This window comes from Grammomys surdaster, unplaced genomic scaffold, assembly GCF_004785775.1.
Source record: "Grammomys surdaster isolate TR1022 unplaced genomic scaffold, NIH_TR_1.0 126700, whole genome shotgun sequence".
Lineage (NCBI taxonomy): Eukaryota > Metazoa > Chordata > Mammalia > Rodentia > Muridae > Grammomys > Grammomys surdaster.
The window spans coordinates 4,602-27,665 of NW_021621487.1; the positions used below are offsets into that span (position 1 = coordinate 4,602).

The following is a 23,064-nucleotide window of genomic DNA, read 5'->3' on the forward strand; positions in this document are numbered from 1 at the left end:
GAGCTTTACAATTTCTTTATGCAGGCAATTAGTGCTTTGAATTTTCTTTATAACACTGCTTTCATTGTGTCCTATAAGTCTGTGAAGATCTGATAGAAAGCAAATGATTGTTTCAATGTTCTTGTATTTGTTGAGGTATGTTTTGTTTCTGATTATGTGATCAATTTTAAATAAGATTCCACGAGGTGCTTAGAAAAAGGTATATTCTTATATTTGGGGATGGAATGTTCTGTAGATATCTGTTAATTCCATTTGATCCAAAACTTCTGTTAGTTTCATTATGTGTCTCTTTAGTTTCTGTTTCAATGATTTGTCCATTGGTGAGAGTGGGGTGCTGAATTTTCTCACTATTATTGTGTGCGCTTTTGTGTGTATTTTATGCTTTAGTAAATTTTCCTTTAAAAAATTTGGGGCATAGAAGTTTACAATTGAGACTTAAACTGGGTGGATTTTTCCTTTAATGAATATGAAGAGTCCTTCCTTATCTCTGTTCATTACTTTTGGTTGAATGTCTATTTTATTGGATATTAGAATGGGCATGCCAGATTTTTCTTGGGATTGTTTCATGGAGAACTTTTCTCTAAACCTTTACTCTGAGTTAGTGTCTGTTTTTGTCACAGTGGTGTATTTCTTCTATGCTTCAAAATTCCAGATCCTGTTTGTGTATCTATCCTGTTAGCTGTATCTTTTCATTGGGCAATTGAATGCATTAATACAAGGCAGATTAAAGACCAATGATTGTTTTTTTTTTCCTGTTATTTTTGTTGTCGGAGAGCATTGTGTGTGTGTTTGTGTGTGTGTGTGTGTGTGTGATTCTCTTCTTTAGGGTTTGTTGTTATATGAGTAATTTCTTGTGTTTTCTTGGGTGTAGTTACCTTCCTTATGTTGCAGTTTTCCTCCTAGTATCCTAAGTAGGGCTGGTTTAGTAGAACAATACTATTTAAATTTGATTTTGTCATGGAATATTCTTGTTTGTCCATCTGTGTTGATAGAGAGTTTTGCTGGGTATAGTAGCCTGGGCTGGCATCTGTGGTCTCTTATGGTCTGTATGACATCTATCTAAGCTCTTAGGCTTTTAGAGTCTCTGCCGAGGAGTCTGTTGTAATTATTATAGGTCTGCCTTTATATGGTACATAGCCCTTTTCACTTACATCCTTTAATGTTCTTTCTTTCTTCTGTATGTTTAATGTATTTATTATTATGTGGTGGGAAGATCATCTTTTCTGGTCAAATTCATTCAGTGTTCTATGGGTTTCTTGTTTATTTATGACATCTCTTTCTTTAGGTTAGGGAAGTTTTCTTCTATGATTTTGTTGAAGATGTTTTCTGGCCCTCTTTACTGGGAATCTTCCTTCTCTTCTATTGCTAATATTCTTAGGTTTAGTTTTGGTCATTTTGTCCCAAACTTCCTGTATATTTTGGGTTAGGAACTTTTACACTTTGTATTTTCTTTGACTGATGTGTTGATATCTTGTATGGTATCTTCTATGCCTAAGATTCTCTCTTCCATCCATTATATTTTTTTGATGATTCTTATATCTATGGCTCTTGATTTCTTTCCTAGCCTTTCCATCTCCAGGGTTGCCTCTTTTGTAATTTCTTTATTGTTTCTACTTTTAATTTTAGGTCTTAAAGAGTTTTGTACAATTCTGTCATCAGCTTGATTGTATTTTCCTTTATTTTTTTAAGGGATTTGTTTTCTCTTTAAGAGCTTCTACCTGTCAGACTGTGTTTTCTGTAATTTTGTGTGTGTTATATATATCATCCTTAAATGCCTTCATTTAAGGCATTATCATCTTCATTAGATGGGATTTTAGGTAAGAATCTTTCTCTACAGGTGAGTTAGGACATCCAGGGCTTGCTGTAGTAGGAGAACTGGTTTTTGATGGTGCCAATTTACATTGCCTTTTTTTGCTTATGTTCTTGAATTTTCCTTTTGCCATTTATTTATCTCTGGTGTTAACTGGCCTGGATTTTTCAGACTATAGCAGGCCTCCTTGGAGCCAGGTAGAGCTTTGTGACCTTGCTTTGATTAGGTCTTCTGGGAGGCAGGCAGTGTTATCTCTGGTTAGGGAAAGCCTCCACTTTCTGTGATTTATGCAAGCCACCCGTGGCCCTGTTTTCCTGTGTCCCTGTGTCACTGTATCCTTTTGTCCCTGGTTAGGGTAGTCTTCCTGGGAGACAGACTGGCTTTGAGGTTCATGGCAGGCTTGTGGATTATCCTTGGCTTCAGGTGGAGGTGTAGATTGGAAGTTCAATGGGACTCATGCAGATAGATTCCATGTGTGCTGGGTTCTGTGTGTTTGTGGGTCCCAGCTGTTGTGGATATTGGGGAGGGGGTCTCACCTGTGTTTCTAGTTATGGCAAATCTCCTGTGAGACAGGTAGGGTGTGCATGGTGGGAGGCACATGCTTCTTCCATTGGTTCAGACACTATAGGACCTTCAAGTGTAAAATTTATATAGAATATAGAGATTCCTTTTTTGGGTATTATTATTATGGCTCAGTATAAGGGGCAATGAAACTTTGAAGTGAATATAGGACTTTTTATTACAAGCTAGGTTTAATGGATTGAACACTTTAAAGAACAGCTTACAAGAATTAACTTCAGTAAACCTGTGTGGTTATGTAGTAATTTGAGTCTTAATGAGTAGCATGTCATGACAATTATGACACATTGTGTGAAAATCCTGTTTAAAATTAAGAAGTAATCAGTCAGATTTTTTTCATAGATTAAATGGAATGTTCATTTTCTACATAAATCAGGGTAATTATAACTGACTGGGATGTTCATAAATTGTAAGGAAGAAACTGAAGTTATGATTTTGGTATATGGATGTACGATGGCCATCACATTGTCTTGCAGATACATGTGGTTAATAAATGAGATATTTGATATTTATAATCTCAGTCATTGAAGGTGAATTTTTAACAGCAACATAGAGTGATAATTGTAGGTACTCATAACTGCTTCAGTGCTTTGAATAAATCTTGCTTCTGTGTTGAGTCACACCAAGGTTCAAGTGGTTTAAGAAACAATAAACTGCATACAACTAATGAGAAACAATCAGTGCAAGAATATTTCATTAACAAATGATATTAAACATTTAATGAAAATTCAACATCAATTATTTTCATATTATTCTATGAAATGAAAATGGGATAGAGATTATCACATCCTCCTCATAACACAACTTGGTATCAGATATCTGATATCAACAAGAAATAAACAGACAACAAATTTGAAGGAATCTATAGAATAATATCTGTTAAACATGGAAGCTAAATTTTATTTTAAATACTCTGGTAGTATTATAGTGAATATGTTAAGATTGCCAGCAAACAGCATAACCTAGAAGGAAAAAGAAGTCAAAGCTTTTCTTAATAATAAGGAAGGACACTGTTGAGTGTGGTGTGTATTATTTCTACCATGTCAAGTCAATAATATGAGTTTTATACAAAAAGAGAAAGTTAACAAATACTGCAACATGAAGTGTGTCTCTGTGAAGAACTACATAGAGGCTCATTTCTAAAATATGGCAAATGAAAATTCAACAATATTGAAGGACCTGAGTGTCTGATTAGTTGGCTTGATATAATGAGTACTTTATGAATCCTAGCCCAATGCTCATGCACACCAACTGACATCCAAAAGACTGCCACAGATCAGGATGACATTTCAATAGAAGTCACAATAGAGTGTGAAGTCTGCCTCCATAATAGAGAGAATGCATGTTCCTAATCCATCTGACATGGCCGTCCCATCCAGTATGCAAAAAGGATATAAAATCACAAGCATCATCATATTCAATTCACCCAATCAGTAGGTCTGCAAAATTACTGAAAGAATATTTAAACTGACAAAAACATAATTCAACCAAAGGATGCAACAAAGTCCTGTTCATAGTAACTAAGTTAGTGCAATAAACTCTATAGTAAGACTCTATTATAAGCCCATGAAATATCAACCATTCCAAAAATGCACCCACTGGTGCTGAATAGATGGATTTAAAGACCCCAGTTAATTTTTAGTGGGATTAGAATTCAGTGTGGCCATCATGGCAGAAGAATAAGGTAATTCAAAAAATTACAAATAAAATTCAATGCTCTATCTTTGTCACATATAGTAATCTAAAACAGTTATATAAATTAGCATGTCAGATGTACATCTGGGTTGTTGTAATGTAATCCAACACATTATTGTATCAAAACAAATACCAACCAGGTGTGATTGAAAAGTATAAAGTATACACTAACATTAGGAGTAAAATTCTCTCATAAATGACAATTAAATTCTCTCATTCCTTTGAGTAAAATGTATGAAATTGTTCTCAATCATCTTAATGAGGTATGAGCAAATATCAACCACAGAAAGGTTTTATCAAAAGGCACTGAATGCCATGAACTGAAGATCAGGCAAGAGACTGCATTACATTTCATTGAATGTCTGCACAGGTACTAATACTGGACAGGATAGGTGTTGAATCTTGTAATTCCAGACATTACTGGATTCTCTGGATGACAGGAATCACAGGAAGTTTGAAGAGATTTTATCATACAATAATATATGTACAAAAGAGTGAATGCTCAAATTGTGACTCAATGTTGCATGTGAGATTGATCTTCCTTAGACTAGACAATGGAAGATACAGATTCCCATGATTCACCTCAAAGTCTGAATGGCATGGGACAGTTGTGACTTTCTCAACTTTTACTAATGAAGTTCTGATGAAATCCATTATCATGATTGCCAATTGTGTCTTACATGTGGCTGTTGACACATGGTCTGTCCCAAGCTGCTCAGGAGAATACTGTCTCTGGAGTGTTTTCCATGGATATGAATGAAATCATGACACCCGAGGGTGGAGAACATGATCTTCACAACATGTTTTCAGAAATGTTTTGATCAAAACTTCCAGACCTCAGATGCAGAGCTCGAGGCCACAATTTTCCAGATGTATCCATGGACTATGACACAGGATGAGTGGAAAGGAACTGTAGAATATAATGAAGTGGATTCTCAGACAGCAATAGCCTTAAAACAGACACATAGGTGTAAAACTGTGTGTGATGTTTGTCTACGAAAGAAACGGATTTCATAAGTGCTCCATCTTAGATCTTAGTAGATATGAAGAAGCTGTATGCTTTCACTATTTCCTTCTTGTTCCTGATGTTTTATCTCAACTTGTAAAGTTTGACTGATCCCAGTTGTTTCTGGAGGATACAGAATACTGAAGATAATGATGGAGATTTTCGAAGTGACTGTGGTTTAGTTCTTTTCATCTATGGAGAACCTATAGAAGAAAATTTTTATAATCATCTCATTGATTTTAGGTAAGTCATTTTTTCCTGCTTCAATGTCAGTAATTAAAAATATGTAGTTGCATATACAAACTGTGGAATTCTGTCCTGTTCTTTCCATTGAAACATTAGGAATAAGTGAAAATTATGTAACACATCAATCACTATTTTAATATATTCAGTGTGTCACCACTTAGTGTGATTTCAACATGTTGGGTTTAAATTCACATTGCTAATTGTAACAGGTATACTGGGAGACTGTGGGACAGATGAAACAAATTTTACGTGGAAAAAAGACCTGAGTGCTCAGACATCACCTAAAGGGAGGCAAAGAATTAGGAAGACTGAGGTGTTAAGAGAAATCTGATAGCTTTTAAAGTAAATTACCATATTAACAGTTACACTAAAAGGTAACATCAAATTGATGTGCAAATGAGCCTAGAGAATAATAATCTGGTTTTGAGGTATATTGTATTATTTTATATATTTTGATATGGACACATAAATTTAAATGAAATGTATCTTTAAATAATTATCATGTTTGGTAAACATTAGCAATTGGAACTATTAAAAATATTTTCTACAAAATCATGGAAATATTATTGAAAATTTTTCTCATTGCATATAATATTAGCATTTTAAAAATTTTAATTATTTTATTCATTTTCATTCCAAATATTGTCTCCCTCCTGCTTCCCCATCCCAGAGTTCTTCTCCACATCTCCCCTCTTTTTGGCCTCTGAGAGGATGCTTTCCCAACTCCCTACCACTTTATCACCACCCCATGCCCACTTCTCCAGAAACCTCCATACTTCCTGTACCCTACACACACCCCCAGCAACTGTTTTCCCTGGGACATCAAGTTTCTGCAGAATTAGTCTCATGATCTCCCACTGTGGACATAAAAGACAGTCCTCTGATACATATGTGCAAGGAGCCATCGACCAACACATGTATGTTCTTTGTACTAAGACTGGACATCAATAATAATGAAATTAACATTTTTGTACTGTTTGACTTAAACAAGTTTTTCCTGCTATCATGTTTTAAAATTTTTCTTACTAATTACATAAATTCTCTCATAGAAACACAGATAATCATTTTCAAGTAAAATTATTATTACACACTTTATATAGACATATAACATGTCAGGTGGTATTGTATATTGGCTTTTTAATGTATTTCTTTATGATTCTTTCTTTATTACTATATGTTCTTTTACTATGTTTTGTTTCCAAAGATTATTTTGTATGTTTTGAAACATAATTTTGAACTAAGGTATTAGAAGTAGGATCCTGTGTTATGGATATTATTCAGTATGTGTTAATAAAAATTTTATGATACCAAAGGTTATAAATCAAAAAGTTGAATGAAATACCATTGTATCATTTGATTCTTAAAACACTCAATATTGAGATATTTAATACATAAAAGAAATGTCACATAATAAAAAAATTTAAGGTGTTATTGATTTCATATACTGTTCAAGGCATTTTTAAAATTTTTTTCTGTGGTATTAGAGCATCAAGGGTATTGTTTATCAGCCTTTTTCTCTAGGACTGTAATCAACTACATGCATGGCTTTCAGAGGAAAAAAAATAGTTCATTGTGGATTTTCAGAAATATAAAAATTATCATATAAGAGTGACATATGTTTATGATCTGAAATTGTATTCAACTCTAAAGATCTCTAATTTTCCAAGCTTATTTCAGGAAAGCTAGCATTTACACAGTAATTTAGCATTTCATGTAGTACAATATTTACTGCGAATGAATAGAAAATTTGATGTGTCAAATAGTGTTGGTTTGAATATGCTTGATCCAGAGAATGGCACTATGAGGAGTTATGGCCTTGTTGGAGTAGGTGTGGCCAGTTCGAGGAAGTGTGTCACTGGGGGGCAGGGAAAATGAGACCATTTTCCTAACCACCAGAGAGCCAGTCTTCTCCTAGAGGCCTTCAGATGAAGATAGAGGACTCTGAGTTTCTTCACCACTCATACCTGGATGCTGGATGCACTCACGTTGATGGTAACGCTCTGAAACTCTGAACCTGTAAGCCAGATCCAAACAAACATCGACTTTATACTTGTTTCCTGGGTCATGGTGCCTGTCTTCAGCCTTGAAACTCTAATGAAGACAGAAATTAGTACCAGGAACTGGAGTATTGCCGTGTTAGGCCTGGCTATGCTTTTGTATAGAAGAATGTCAATTTGGAATGCAGTGGAATGCTTTAAGTGGGGCTTAATTCTAATAAGAATATAGAATACTTTGTTGTTATCACTTGTGTTACAGCTGGGTTGGTAACAAGTAAGAATGACCTAGGTGGTATGGATTTTGAAGGTATGAAATGTTGATGGAGAGCAGCTAAGGCTTGGTACTGTGAGATGCTAGGGTAGGCCAGTGGTGAAGGTGCAGTCTCAGTTGCAGTTGATGCCGAAGATATAAAGGATTCATGAAAAGAAGGTGAGCTTTTTTCACCATGAAGAGAGCCTATGAGAGGCTATTGGTGAAGCCTAGTTGCATCAGAAGTATTGTAGATGCCAGTATCATGGAATGTCTGCTAAGAACAGCAGCAGCAGTGGAATGGAGTCTACCAGAGACTAGAGTGCTACAGGAGGCATGGCTGGAGAAGTGACACAAAGCCTTTGGAAGAGCCCAGAAGATCATGTATAAATCTTAGACATTGAAACTAGAAGCAGAAAAGATGAAGTTGACTTGGAGTTCCCAAGATTTTAAAGATGCCTAGTTCTGTGTAATTAGAACTTGAAGACTATTGTGTAGGAACCTTAGTTTATAGAACTATAGTCTAGTTCATGTATGACATTCAGAGATAAAACAGCTCTTTACACATTGTCACAAATATAAAAATTATCATATAAGAGTGATGGATTTGGGGGAATTCTTAAGGTTTATTCATCTCTAAATATCACTAATTTCTTAAGCTTATTTCAGAAAAGTTAGCATTTGCATGTATCCTAGTGTGAAGTTTCTGCAATTGGAGAGAAAATTTCATGTTTCTAGCACTCTCTGCAATCATCCCTATGTCTTCTTTTAGAATATCAGAAAGAAGATACGAGTTTTTTCTGGTAGTGTTTTTTTGCTACTGATGAGATCAACAGGAATCCTTATCTTTTACCGAACATGTCTTTGGCATTCTCACACAGTGGTGGCATGTGTGAAGATATAGATGAATTTCTGGAAACAATATACTTATCACAAAATAATCCTTTTCATTTTTTTAATTATGAATGTGGAATACAGGGAAGATGTGGTGTAGACCTTACAGGACCATTATGGACAACATCCTTAAAACTGGCAATTGATTCTAGGATTCTGAAGGTGAGAATGTGTGATACTGGATGAATTAACAACTTTCTACTCTATTCATAGGTGCCTAGGGAGAAACCTTCTTGGCATAGGTTTGTGTGTGTATTCTTTTTTATTTGTTATCCATTTATTATAAAGGATTAAATAATCAGATTTTTGATGCATTGAGAAAACAGTTAAGTATATTTTTATAACATGGTGACTTCTCAGGATAGCCTAGAATCTAATAGGAATACTTATAGTGTAATCTTACTATCCTCAATAGGAGTTCTGAAATGTGAGTAATGTTACTTGTATATAACTCCAAACTTTCTGACATTCATATTTCCTACAGGATGTTTCATCATCTTTCTATGTCCTCTAGGTTTTCTTTGGACCATTTAATCCTAACTTGAGTGACCATGACCAGTTTCCATATGTCTATCGGGTAGCAACCAAGGACACACGTTTGTCTAATGCTATGGCATCCTTGATGCTTCATTTTAGATGGACTTGGATAGGACTTGTCATCTCAGATAATGATCAGGATATTCAGTTTCTCTCCCAATTGAGAGAAGAAATGCAAAGGCATGGGATCTGTTTAGCATTTGTGAATGTGATCCCAGAAAGCATGCAGATATACACGACAAGGGCTGAGATATATGATAAACAAATTATGGCATCATCAGCCAAGGTTGTTATCATTTATGGTGAAATGAACTCTACCCTAGAAGTCTGCTTTAGAAGATGGGCATATTTAGGTGTTCAGAGAATCTGGATCACAACCTCACAATGGGATGTCATCACAAATAGAAAAGATTTCAGTCTTGATTTCTTCCATGGGACTGTCACTTTTGCACACCACAACAATGATATTGCTAAATTTAGCAATTTTGTACAAATAATAAACACTTCCAAATATCCAATAGACATTTCTCAGATTATGCATAAGTGGAATTATTTTAATTGTTCAATCTCTAAGAACAGCAATAGCAAGATGGATCATTTTATATTCAACAAAACAGAGGAATGGTTAGCACTGCACAAATTTAACATGGCCTTGAGTGAAGAAGGTTACAATTTGTATAATGCTGTGTATGCTGTGGCCCACACCTACCATGAACTCATTCTTCAAAAAGTAGAATCTCAGCAAATCAAAGAATCCAAAGGAATATTCAATGACTGTCAACAGGTAAAAACTTTTACATTTCATTATGCTTAGATTTTTCAGTGTGATCTTTTAAGTGGCCCTCAGAAACTCACATATATTTGTTAGAGAATTGAAAGACTTCTACACTTTAAAACTCCCTGTAATAACCATCCTCATATTGAATGAAATCAAATTTCAACCAAACATTGTCAAAAAAGATAAGAAGGACACTTCATTTTTGTAAAAGGAAAAATCTACCAAGATGAACTTTCAATTCTGAATATCTATGCTCCAAATACAAGGGCACCAACATTCATAAAGCAACTTTACTCAAAAACACAAAGCACACATTGCACCTCACACAATAATAGTGGGAGACTTAAACACTGCACTCTCATAAATGGACAGATAGTAAAAACAGAATTAAATAGAGACACAGTGAAACTAAGAGAAGTTATGAACCAACAATTTGGATTTAACAAATATCTATAGAACATTTCATCATAAAACAAAAGAATATACCTTCTTCTCAGCAACAGGCCTAGACAGATATAAGAAGATTGACATAATCCCATGTATCCCTTCAGATCACCAAAGACTAAGGCTGGTCTTCAATAATAACAGAAGCAACAGAAAGCTGACATACAGGTGGAAACTGAAAAACTCTCTACTCAATGATAACTTGGTCAAGGAAGAAATAAAAGATGAAATTAAAGACTTTGTAGAATTTAATGAAATTGAAGAAACATCAAAACCAAACTTTTGGGACACAAGGAAAGCAGTGCTAAAAGGAATACTCATAGCTCTAAGTGCCTACAAAAAGAACCTGGAGAGAGCATACCCTAGCTGCTTGGCAGCGCATTTGAAAGCTCTAGAACAAAGGGAAGCAAATATACCCAAGAGATATTGACAACAGGAAATAATCATACTCAGGGCTGAAATCAACCATATAGAAACAAAAAGAATTATACAAAGAATCAACAGAACCAGGAGCTGGTTCTTTGAGAATATCAAGAAGATATATAAAACCTTAGTTAGCCTAACCAGAGGGCACAGAGACAGTATCCAAGATAATAAGATTAGGATTGAATAGGAAGAGATAGCAACGGAAACTGAGGAAATTCAAAAAATCATCAGATCCTTTTCCAAAAGCCTATATTCAACAAAATTGGAAAATCTGGGTGAAATGGACAATTTTCTAGATGGATATCAGGTATCAAAGTTAACTCAAAATCAGATAAACCACCTAATCAATCCTATATCCCCTAAAGAAATAGAAGCAGTTATTTAAAGTCTCCCAATAAAAAAAAAAAAAAAAAACAGTACAGGACTGGATGAATTTAGTGAAGAATTTTATCAGACCTTCCAAGAAGACCTAATACCAATTCTTTTCAAATTATTCCACAAAGTAAAAGGAACACTACACAATCTATGAAACCATAATTATGTTCATACCTAAACCACACAAAGATTCCACCTCACATCAGTCAAAATGGATAAGATCAAAAACTCAGGTGATAACAGATGCTATCAAGGATGTAAAGAAAGAGGAACACTCCTCCATTGTTGGTGGCATTGTAAGCTGATACCACTCTAGAAATCAGTCTGGTAGTTCCTCAGAAAACTGCACATAGTAATACCTGAGGATCCAGCTTAACCACTCCAGGGCATATACCCAAAAGATGCTCCAATATATAACAAGGGCACATGCTTCCTTATGTTCATAGCAGTCTTAGTTATAATAACCAGTACCTGGAAAGATCCCAGATGTTTTTCGGTAGAAGAATGGATACAGAGAATATGGTGCATTTACACAATGGAATAGTATTCAGCTATTAAAAACAGTGAATTCTTGAAATTCGTAGTCAAATAGATGGAACTAGAAAATATCATCCTGAGTGAGGTGACCCAATGACAAAGAACACACATGGAATGCACTCACTGATAAGTGGATATTAGCCCAAAATATTCCAGTACCACATGAAGCTCAAGAAGAACGAAGACCAACGGGTGGGTGCTTTGGTCCTTCATGGAAGGAGTACAAAATACACAGGGGAGCAAGTAAGGAGACAAAGTGTGGAGCAGAGACTGGAGGAGGGGCAGTCTGGAGTCTGCCAGACCCAGGAATCTTGCCCATGTGCAGTCACCATATGCAGGCATGGTTGAGGATGTCAGGAAGTGCATGCTCACTGAAGCCTGATATACCTGTCTCCTGAGAGTCTCTGCCAGAGGCGGATGCTCACAGATAATCATTGAACTGATCATGGTGTCCCCAATCCAGGAGGTAGAGAGAAGAGTGAAGGAGCCGAAGGGCTTGCAGCCCCATTGCAAGAGCGACAATACCAACCAACCAAAGCTCCCAGGGTCTAAACAGCCAGCCTGGGAACAAGCTTTGAGGGACCCATGGGTCCAGCTGTATGTGTAGTGGAGGATGGCCTTTTCAGGCATTGATAGAAGAGGAAGTCCTTGGTCCCATGAAGGCTGGATGCCCTAGTCTGAGGGAATTCGAGGTTGGGGAGCAGGTTGGTGGATGGGTAGGACCACATCCTCATAGAAGTGTCAGGAGGTGGGATGGAATAAGGGGTGTCAAGGGGAATGGAAAAAGTGGATAACATCTAAAATGTAAATAAATAGAATATCCAATAATAAAAAATAAAACGAAAAATAAGTTAGGAGCAAAGAGTTTTATCATAAAGCCTTATGTGATGACTTGATTAGAATATTTTCCTTAGGAATTGGTACATTTGCTGTGATTAATAGTTTGACATTTAAACTAACTTTAAAAAACATAAATGATAAAGATAACACATTTTCTTAAGCTCATGTTTATTTAATATATGCAAACTGTATGTACGTGAATGACTCACTACCACTCTTTGTTTCCACAACTTCCAGATATTCAGACTGCCCACTCATTCTCACATACATGGCTTCATTTTTAAAAATTATTTCTCCAAATGTGTTTGTGCACACACACATACACACACACACACAGACACACACATACACATACACACACACACTGTGTTACTCTTTATTTGGTAAACACCTTTAATTACCCATGAGGCATATTGTATCTTACTATATGGGATAACTTTAATATATCTGTCTTCCCTGGAAGCCATTAAAAAATTAGAGGACATTCTCAATTTTCTATTGCCTTAATTGATATAAGTATATGATCATCTAATGATGCATCTCATTTAGGTGGCTTCCTTGCTAAAGACCAGGGTATTTACTAACCTTGTTGGAGAACTGGTGGACATGAATCACAGGGAAAATCAGTGTGCAGAGTATGATATTTTCAACATTTGGAATTTTCCACAAGGCCTTGGAATAAAAGTGAAAATGGGAAGCTATTTTCCTTGTCTCCCACAGAGTCAACAACTTCACATATCTGAAGACTTGGAGTGGGCCACAGGAGGAACATTGGTGTGTGTACCACAGTTTTCATTTTTTGAAGTATATCTAAATTTTAAAATATGAGGCACCAAAGCTGTAGCTGTGTGGTTCAGACCAATTGCTGCTCTTGCAAAAGGTCCTTCCCCAGTTACCAACAACAAAATTTGATAACTCACAACTTCATATAAATCTAGATCATAAGGATCAAAGGCCTTTGATTCCTTGTTCAAATGCACCCACGTTCCTACTCATCCCAGAATACAGGAACACATTTCTAAAATGTAAAGGTATATATATATATCTTAATTTTATTCCCATATAACCACATATACAAGTTTTTTTCAGAATTACTAATAAAATAATTTATTTTTCCATTTTATTAATTATTTTATTTATTTACATTTTACATGCTGTGCACCTTCCCGGTCCCCTCTCCACGAGCACCCCTACCCTATCTGCCTCCCCTTCGTCTCTAGGAGCCTGCTTCCCCACAGTCCACTCCCCTCCTCCCCTCACCTCTCTCACCTCTTTAGCATCAATCTTCGCTGGGGCGTCAGGCCTCCACAGGACCAAGTGCATCTTCTCCAATCGAGGTCAGAAACATCAGTTCCCTGCTCTGTGGGGGCCGTGGACCAGCCTATGTATGTTCCTTTGTTGGTGGTTCAGTCTCTGAGAGCTCTGAGAGGCCCAATTAGTTGATACTAATCAACTAATTGTAGTCAGCCACTCCATTTTTTGTCCTTGTTATTCCTTTAGACAGGAACAATTCTGGGTCAAAAATTTTGAGATGGGTGTGTGGTTCCATCCCTCAACTAGGGGTGAGGCATGTCTACTGGAGGTAGTCTCTCAGGTTCCATCTCCCCACTGTTGGTTATTTTCACTACTGTCATCTCCATCGAATCCTGGGAGCCTTTCACAACCCTGGTGCCTGGGAATTCCTAGAAGTTCCCTCCACCTCCACACCCACCGCTACATATTTCCACTCATTCTCCTGGCCTTCTGGGCTCATTCCTCTTTCCCCTCATATTTGATCCTGCCCCCATTTTATCTCCCCCTACCCTATCCCACCCAGGTTCCTCTCTCCCTCTGCCTTCCATGATTATTTTGTTCCCTTTTCTAAGTGGGATTGAAGCATCCACACTTGGGCCTTCCTTCTTGTTATGCTTCTTATGCTCTGTGAGTTGAATGATGCCTATTCTGAACTTTTGGATAAAATCTACTTAACAGTGCCATATATGTCATTTTAGTTCTGGGTTGCCTTACTCGGGAAGATATTTTCTAGTTCCATCTATTTGCTTGCAAAATTTATGATGTCATTATTTTAATAGCTGACTAGTATTTCCATGCAAATGGTCCATCCTCAGTTACCAGCATGAAAATTTGCTAACTCACAACTTCCTATTAATCAGGGTCATAGGGGTTTAAGGTATCTGGATTTCATGCTCAAATCTACCTACAAGTCTATTCACCCCACAGTACAGAAACACATTTATGAAATTTAAAATATGTGTATATTTATAATAAAATTTTGTAACTACACATAAAACATAAAATTCTGTGATACTCTTTGAACATCATTATAGACTAATATACTAGAACAAATACTCATTAATTCAACATTCCTGGCTTTGTCTTAAACTTAGAAAATCTTTAACTCTATGAGAGTCTTATGACATCATTTATTCCTATTCATCAAAGAACTTTTTCTTGATCTACCCTACCTTATCTGCTCACACAACTCAGTATAGTTCTTATTTTGTATATAAATCATTTGAGAGAAATTGATGCCACATAAATGTTGTGTTTCCATGTAATCACTTTAGGAAGGAAAACTTTAAAATCTGTACAACACGATTGTTACACATTTAATATTACATGATGTAGTAAATATTGTGTTACATTCAGGGCATTGGAGGCTTACACAAAATAATAAAGTGCCTGAAATTTATAACTTATACATGAATTATCAGGGGAAGAAATATAGTAATATCTGTAAAATATATAGATAAATACATATCAAAATTATGTAGATACATATAAACAAAAATTTTTTGTTACAAATACGTGTAAGTATATACATATGCATGTATATATATGTATATATGTATACATATGTATGTATGTATATACATATACACTTGATGAATACTTAAATTATTATATATATCCTCAGGTTCCCACCTCCATGTGTAGTGTGACATGCACTGCTGGATTCAGGAAAATTTATCAGAAACAAACAGCAGACTGCTGCTTTGATTGTGCCCATTTCCCAGAAAATGAAGTTTCCAATGAGACAGGTACATGCTTCCATGCTGAAAAAAATTGCTGAATTCCAGTATCTTCTCTTTCCAAAGTAGAAATGTAAAATGGCCTAGATGAAAATGAAAGACCTAAAATCTGTGAGTTTCAGAATTTAATCTTTTAAATCATATCAACATTTTGGGACCCTGCCAATAACCTGCAATATCTTCTACAAACTCATTTTTCTCACAATATGATGGTTGGTGATTTTATATTTTGCAGAAAACTTTTAGGGGGAGAAACATTTGTAACCATTTAATTTTTATATTATTCCCCTCACATTGGCACTTCAAATCTGTTTGAGACTAGGTGCTTCTGCTCCCACTGAGTTCAGATAAGACATCCCAGATAGATATACATATCTTACATACAGGCATCAGCTTTTGGGATAGCCCCCTGCTCCAGGTGTTCAAGGCCCACATGAAGCCTGAGCTGAGTATCTGCTACATATGTGCAGAGAGACATATGTCCAACCTGTGTATGTAGTTTGGTAGGAGGTTCTGTCTCCAAGAGCCCTAAAGGTCCAGGTTAGTTGATTCCATTGACCTTCCTGTGGAGATCCTATCCCTTTAGGGACTGAAATCCTTGCTCTTGTTCTTCCATAATAGTCCCAAAGCACCATGCAAAGTTTGACTCTTGCTGTCTGCATCTGTTTCAGTAAGCTGCTGTGTAGAGCCTCTAAGATGATAGCCATGCGATACTCCCACCTGCAAGTACAACCGAGTACCATTAATAGTCTCAGGGAATGGTGTTTTCCAATGGGATCCATCTCAAGATGGGCCTGTTATTGGGTGGCCTTTTCATCAGTCTCTGCTCCATCCCAAATCCCTGAATTTCTTCTAGACATCTCTAATTGGATCCTGTATCCATGCTGTTGTCTTGACGTCTTTCAATTGTCTCTGACCAAGGTATATAAAGAAATCAACACTTTTCTCATACGTTCCTTTTGACTAGGTATTTTCTTAAAGCAATAGAAACTAAGATATTAGTAAAATGGTCACATAATTTTCTCTCTACCACCAGCTATGTGTTTAACTAATAAGTAATTTTTCTCTTCCATTCTCTAAGATGGTATGTTGTTTCATCACCAAGCATAGGATAATACAGAGCAGCCTTAAGTTACTGGTCCCTACAGCAATAAGGAAAGAAATAAACCCTCAACGAGAAAATATTTTTGGGGTATCCTCTGAGTAACCCAAGTACTCAATTATTAAGTACATAATTATGAGATATTCTGAAGGTTTGTTTTTCACCAGCAGATATGGAGCAGTGTGTAAGATGTCCAGATGATAAGTATGCCAACCTACAGCAAACCCACTGCCTGCAAAGAGCTATATCATTTCTGGCTTATGAAGATCAATTCGTGATGGTTCTAGGCTGCATGGCCCTGTGCTTCTCTGCCTTCACAGTTCTAGTACTCTTCACTTTTGTGAAGTACAAGGATACTCCCATTGTGAAGGCCAATAACTGCATTCTCAGTTACATCCTCCTCATTTTTCTCATCTTGTGCTTTCTCTGCTCATTGCTCTTCATTGGACATCCCAATCAGGCCATCTGCCTCCTGCAGCAGACCACCTTTGGAATATTTTTCACAGGGGCTGTTTCTACAGTGTTGGTCAAAACTATAACTGTGGTCATGGCTTTCAACCTCACTACTCCAGGGAGAAGGATGAGAAGAATGTTGATAAAGGGTGCACCTAAGTTGGTCATCCCGATTTGTACCCTAATCCAACTTGTTCTCTGTGGAATCTGGCTAGTAACATCTCCTCCCTTTGTTGACAGAGATATACAATCAGACCATGGGAAGACAATCATTATTTGCAACAAAGGCTCTGTCATTGCCTTCCACTTGTCCTCGGATACTTGGGTTCATTGGCTCTTGGGAGCTTCACTGTGGCTTTTCTGGCCAGGAATCTTCCTGACAGATTCAATGAAGCCAAGTTCCTAACGTTCAGCATGCTGATGTTCTGCAGTGTCTGGATCACCTTCCTCCCTGTCTACCACAGCACAAGAGTGAAGGCCATGGTAGTTGTGGAGGTCTTCTCCATATTGGCTTCTAGTGCAGGGTTGCTAGGGTGTGTATTTGTCCCAAAATGTTATGTTATTTTAATTACACCACATTCAAATTTTCTTCAGAACTACAAAGCTAAATTTCATTATTGAAACTTTAATAGTTTTAAGTGTTAGATGGTACTCAAGCTCTTTCTACTTTGTCATAACAAAAGTACTACTGAATCATACAAAAAATTTAAGTAATATCCTAAGATCTTAATGATACAGCAGGATGACACTGCATAATGAAATACCAATGATTAAGGCTTGCTGGAAAATGAGTTCATTCATGAGATACAAACCTGAACTTTGAGAACAGGGAATCTCAATTGGGGAATGGCTGCCATCATTTTGACATGTGTATGTGTGTACACCATGTTCTTAATTATTGATTAATACAAAGTGATCCTACTGTTTGTGGAAAGTTCCACCTCTAGGCAAGTTGTTGTAGGCACTGTAAGAAATAGCATTGTAGACAACATAGATATAATGGAAACACTAAGCATTATGCCATGGACCCTAATTGGGCCCTGCATCCATGTTCTTGTCTTGGCTTCTTTCATTTAACTGTGGCCAAGGTACATAGGAAATCAACACTTTTCTCATATGTTCCTTTTGACCATGGTGTTTTGTTACAGCAACAGAAACTAAGACATTAGCAAAATGGTAAATTGCCTCATTAGGAATTTGGAATATCATAAATTACTGACACAACAAAAAGAACCAATTTGAAAAGGAGAGATAAGGGTGAATGCTAGTAAAGTGTGAATCATGATGACAGCATTTCATATTGTTGATGGTCATCACAGAGGAAAAGGATTTTGAGTAGCTTTACAGTGTATTATGAAGATGTTAAGAATATCAGGTAACATATTAAGAAGGGTACAGTATATGAAAAGGACCCTGGGGTTCAGATTGTGTCTGCAATATAAGGCTCTTGTACTTTTTATGAAAACATACCATTTTAATATGAGATGAATGTGTTTCATTTAGTGAGAAATATCAATAGTGAGAATAATATCATACACAATACCTTTATCACACTAAAGTCTGTGAACACTAAATTCACTCTAGATGAAAGGCATCATTATAAATTTTATAAGAGTAGGAGTAACGAAATGTTGCTTGAGTTTAATATTACACACATGAAAACAGACACACACAAAGACACACATTATTATTTTTGAACATCTGTTGTTGAACTCAGTGTCATTTTCCCCTGAAAGTACTGTTTGTTGCTTTATTTTTAACTGCTATTTTGTAATTTGTTTTTTATATTATAGTTTAATTGTTCTTTCTTTACATTTTCCTTCTCTACAATATCCTTTCTACTCATTCCTGCAATCCTAAATTGTACATGGCCTCTTATTTAATTAATTGCATTGGTTTATATTCTGATTGCTTATCATTTGGTAATACATGGCTAATCTTTTTTCCTTTCTTGGCTATGTCAACCAATTATATTCCCTGATTTACATTTTCCTGCAAATGCTTATGCAGGCTAAAACCTTGGAAACTTTCTTCCATCAAGTTTGGTATGTTCACTGTTGTGTTCCTTCTTGAGATCATATGGTGGGGGTAGTATTGGTGCGACTTCATGGTCTACCTATGCTCTTTCTAGAAAATTTATGTTCACAGGCAAGATTCTCACTTTTTGATTCTCAAGATCTTTCCCACTATCTTCTTCACTTTTCCCTGAACATTGGATGAGGGAAAATTTTATAAGAGGGTACATTGCTTGTTTTTAAGTGTACATGTAGAATTGAAGGAATCTATATGGTGTGAGTCACACTCAGTCTTTATTCTCTTCACTTTTTCCTCCAGTAGCATGTAGTGTACTTTCTTGCAACTTGAATTCAAGACATTAAAGGTAAGGTTTCTAGTTGAGGATCAGTCTAAATCTGATGAAATAAGTCAAGATTGTCTTCAGGACTATCTCCTTACCACCAGTTTGTATAGAGCAGCAGTATCACTCAAGACTTAGAGGTCTGTGTGGGAAAACATGTCAATCAATATAAGGGGCCAAGGTGTTGGGTAACTTCAAGGAAACAGTATCATCAAAACACAAAAGAACTGATGATTGTATGAACTCACAGAGAATTTCTCATCAATCCTAAGAACTGCCCATGTTCAATTCATATAGTATCCCACTACTAAGTATGAGGCATGGACAACTGCAAATATATTATAAATGAAGAATAGATGGTGGTGTCTTTCAGAGAACATTTTTCTGTTATATTGAACTTCAATATGATTACCATTCATGTTCTCTATGTTGGTGTTATATCACCTGACAAAGAAATTGATGATGAAAACAAAAATATCTACATAAATGCATTATTAAGAAAATAAAAGTAATACAGTCATGATAGAATACTGTTTTGTGCAGCTAGTCATGAGGCCTTAGCTGATATTTATAATTACCTTCCTCTAGTACTCATTTTGTAGTTCCTTCATCCTCCTCTACCAGCCCCTCAGCAAGTTGTAAACCTTTTCCTAGAAGAGTGACCCATACTTTTATTTCTGCTGTATCTGTGCCCTTTGTCACCCTGTCTGGATTAGGCTGTTGCATTTTCCAGTATACTTTAATGAAAAACTGTGTAGAACTGATAGATACCCTAAAGGATCTCCTGCACTCTAGATATAAATTGTGTAACACACTTTGTGGACCCACTGTCATACTTCCCTGACTGTGAAGTAAGTTTGTTGGTCAGATGCAATAGTGTGTTGAATACCATGATGGTGAGTAAAGCACTCTCCAATTGCATAGAAGCCATTCTGTGATATTGTGGTTTTGGGATAAGCATTATGTGAAGGAAATATAACTCCACAGACAGAAATATATCTGCTCCAGTAAGGATGAAGCATTATCCTTTTAGAGAGGCAGGAGTCCAATATAGTCAACCTTCAACCAAGTCATTGGCAGGTAACCCTGGGGAATGTTCCCATGTCAGTGGCTCAGTCTTGGTCTCTCCTGTTAATAGATCTGTGCAGTGAGCCTTCCAGCCTGGAGAGGGTAGTGGCGGGGCACAGGGTAGGACCCTGGTGATGGTTTTAAAGTCTGTGTGTCTCAGAGCTTTCTGACTCTCTGACCTGTACTGAAATGCTGATGATAACTTCCAAAAGTCCTAAAAACTTCTTCTGAGGGTAAAAGATTGCAGGCTTAGGTGATTAACACCTGTAGCCTAACAGCAGGGGATTAGGCAAAGTGGCCTTTGTTCTATTTCAGAACTGCTGGGCCCTGACTTATGCCTGCTAGTCTGAGGTCGCAGGAGGAAAAAGCACTTAGAGAAGTTATTATCGAGTTTATTACTAAGTGTAAAAAGTTTCCTATGAAAGCTTTCTATGGGGAAAAGTAGAAAAGTCCTAAGTGGGGAAAAGGAAAACACTCTAACAAAGGAAAAATTCTAAATGGAAAAATTCTAAGCAGGGGAAAAGGAAAGGAAGGGGCGAACGGCTCCTAAGGAACCTCTACATCTATGACTACTCTACTACCTTGTCTTTGTCTTCACTAGTTATACATCTTTCAGAGTACATGATCACATGTTACAAAGTTCATCACAAGTTCACACCAAAATTCAAATCATAATTTGAAATAGAAGTTTACAACACATAATGTTTATACATGCATATCCATTAGGAGCATTTATCTAGCTAAACATCTATCACCTGTCTAGCTCCACAGGTTCACTGAAGGTTTAAAACTATAACTAAGAAATTAGGGAAGTTTTGTAAAGATAAACCCAGGCAATAGTTTCTCTTCTGTCCTAGCACCTACAATAGATTGTGAGTTCCCTTTTAGTGACCTTTGGTTAATTGTTTTACAACCTTATTGGGATGTGCTCTGAGCAGGAGAGAGTCTGGTTACTATCTAAGGGCAATTAACTGATGACACCCAGAGGACTGGCAGAGTTCTCATTGCAGTTTTGACTATCAGAAAAGAACATAATAGCAGTCCCACTATCTAAGAGCTTAATAAGCACAGAAATAACTTTAGGAATTCTTATGGGATCATCGTTAAGACTTAAGAAGTCATCTACTTGTCTATATAGCATCACTACAGGATAGTATATCTTCATAGATTTGCAGAGATCTGTTCCAAAGAGGTGAACTATTGCTTAGAGATTGTTATCAATGTTTAATAGTAACTATAAAAGCATATTAATAGCAGGAATCTTTCCTAAAATGAATTCTCTTAGGGACTTGCCTAATAAGAGAGAATCTGTAGCAGATTATATAATAATCTGAAGCACACCATCTCAGGAAGATCACCTGCTAGTATTCAGCTTGTCCAGTTATGGCTCCTGACATAATATATTTATATGAGGACATCAGGTAGAGATTCCAGATTAAGTGAGGAGTGGAAAACCGGATGTCTTAGGATCTGTAGGGCAAGAACTTGCACCCTCACTCACATGAAGATCAGGTGACCATAGATTCTTTTTATCCTGTTTTTCCAGCACCAAGCTGGAGTTGCACAAGGTTTCTTGTCCCACACATTGACTCTTTCATTTACTGTCACTTTCAGTAATGAGATTCTTTCTAGGGATCTTCACAAGAACAAAGCACTAGAAGAAACTCCTCTTCAGTATGCTATGAGATTGCCAAGAGTAAAAGACCAGCATTAACTAACCCTCATAATCTTGTAGATGCTAGACACATTCAAGCTGATGCATGTTAACCATGAGGCAGGCTCTATCCACTCCTCCTACTAGTAAGGCTCCTTCCAAAATTGCTGTCCCAGATGTTCACCTTTCTCTTACACACATTCACAATAAGGAGGGTTTTCTGAATTGTATATGTCATCTGATGGACCTAATCTACATTGTTATCCTAGATTCAAGACTACAAATCTGTTTCAAACTGACAATCAGTGATCCTGTTGATGGTTCCTGAACTCACTGGAGCCTTGTATGAATTTGTGGCCACTTAAGACAATTAGAATATTTACCTCATGTACCTGTGACTAAAAGTTTCCAAATTTTCCATCTTTGATTGGGTGCGATCCTGCACACTTGGTTGGAAGTACAAAAGTCAAGTGTAGCGTGTTCAGTATAGATGTGTTCTCCATTAACAAAATTTGTTGCAGTCTCACAGGACTTTCATGATAGCTACAAACCTCTTTAACTCACATTCTGGTGGAATCTGATGACTCATTCTGGTCTCTGTGGGAATTGTATGTGTGTGGTACAAAGACACGCAGCAGGCCAAACACCGACATGTTATTAATTTTTCTTATTGCATATATGTTATAATTTTGATTGTTATGTTCCATATTAGTGTTTATTGTTATCCACCTTGCCAGTGTAGATTTTATCATGTTTACTGCTCTTTATGGGATGATATTCTCTAGCATTCTTATTTAATTTAAAAAGATACTGATAGGAACGATAACTTGTAGAGTTTTGCTTAATGTGGGTAAAGACCTGATCTGATTCACAAGTACTGTACAGTTAGACTTAGTGCCCATGTATATAACCCCAGCACCCAGCAGTTAGAGCAGAAAGAAAAACATTGGAGAATATCTTCAGGCAGGCCACAATTAGTTTGAGA

At 36.5% G+C, this 23,064-nt stretch overlaps 1 pseudogene; it reads left to right on the top strand.

Moving 5' to 3' along the window:
• The first annotated feature begins 5,127 nt into the window (after positions 1–5,127).
• LOC114615480 lies at positions 5,128–17,622 on the top strand (annotated as a pseudogene).
• The last annotated feature ends 5,442 nt before the right edge of the window (positions 17,623–23,064 follow it).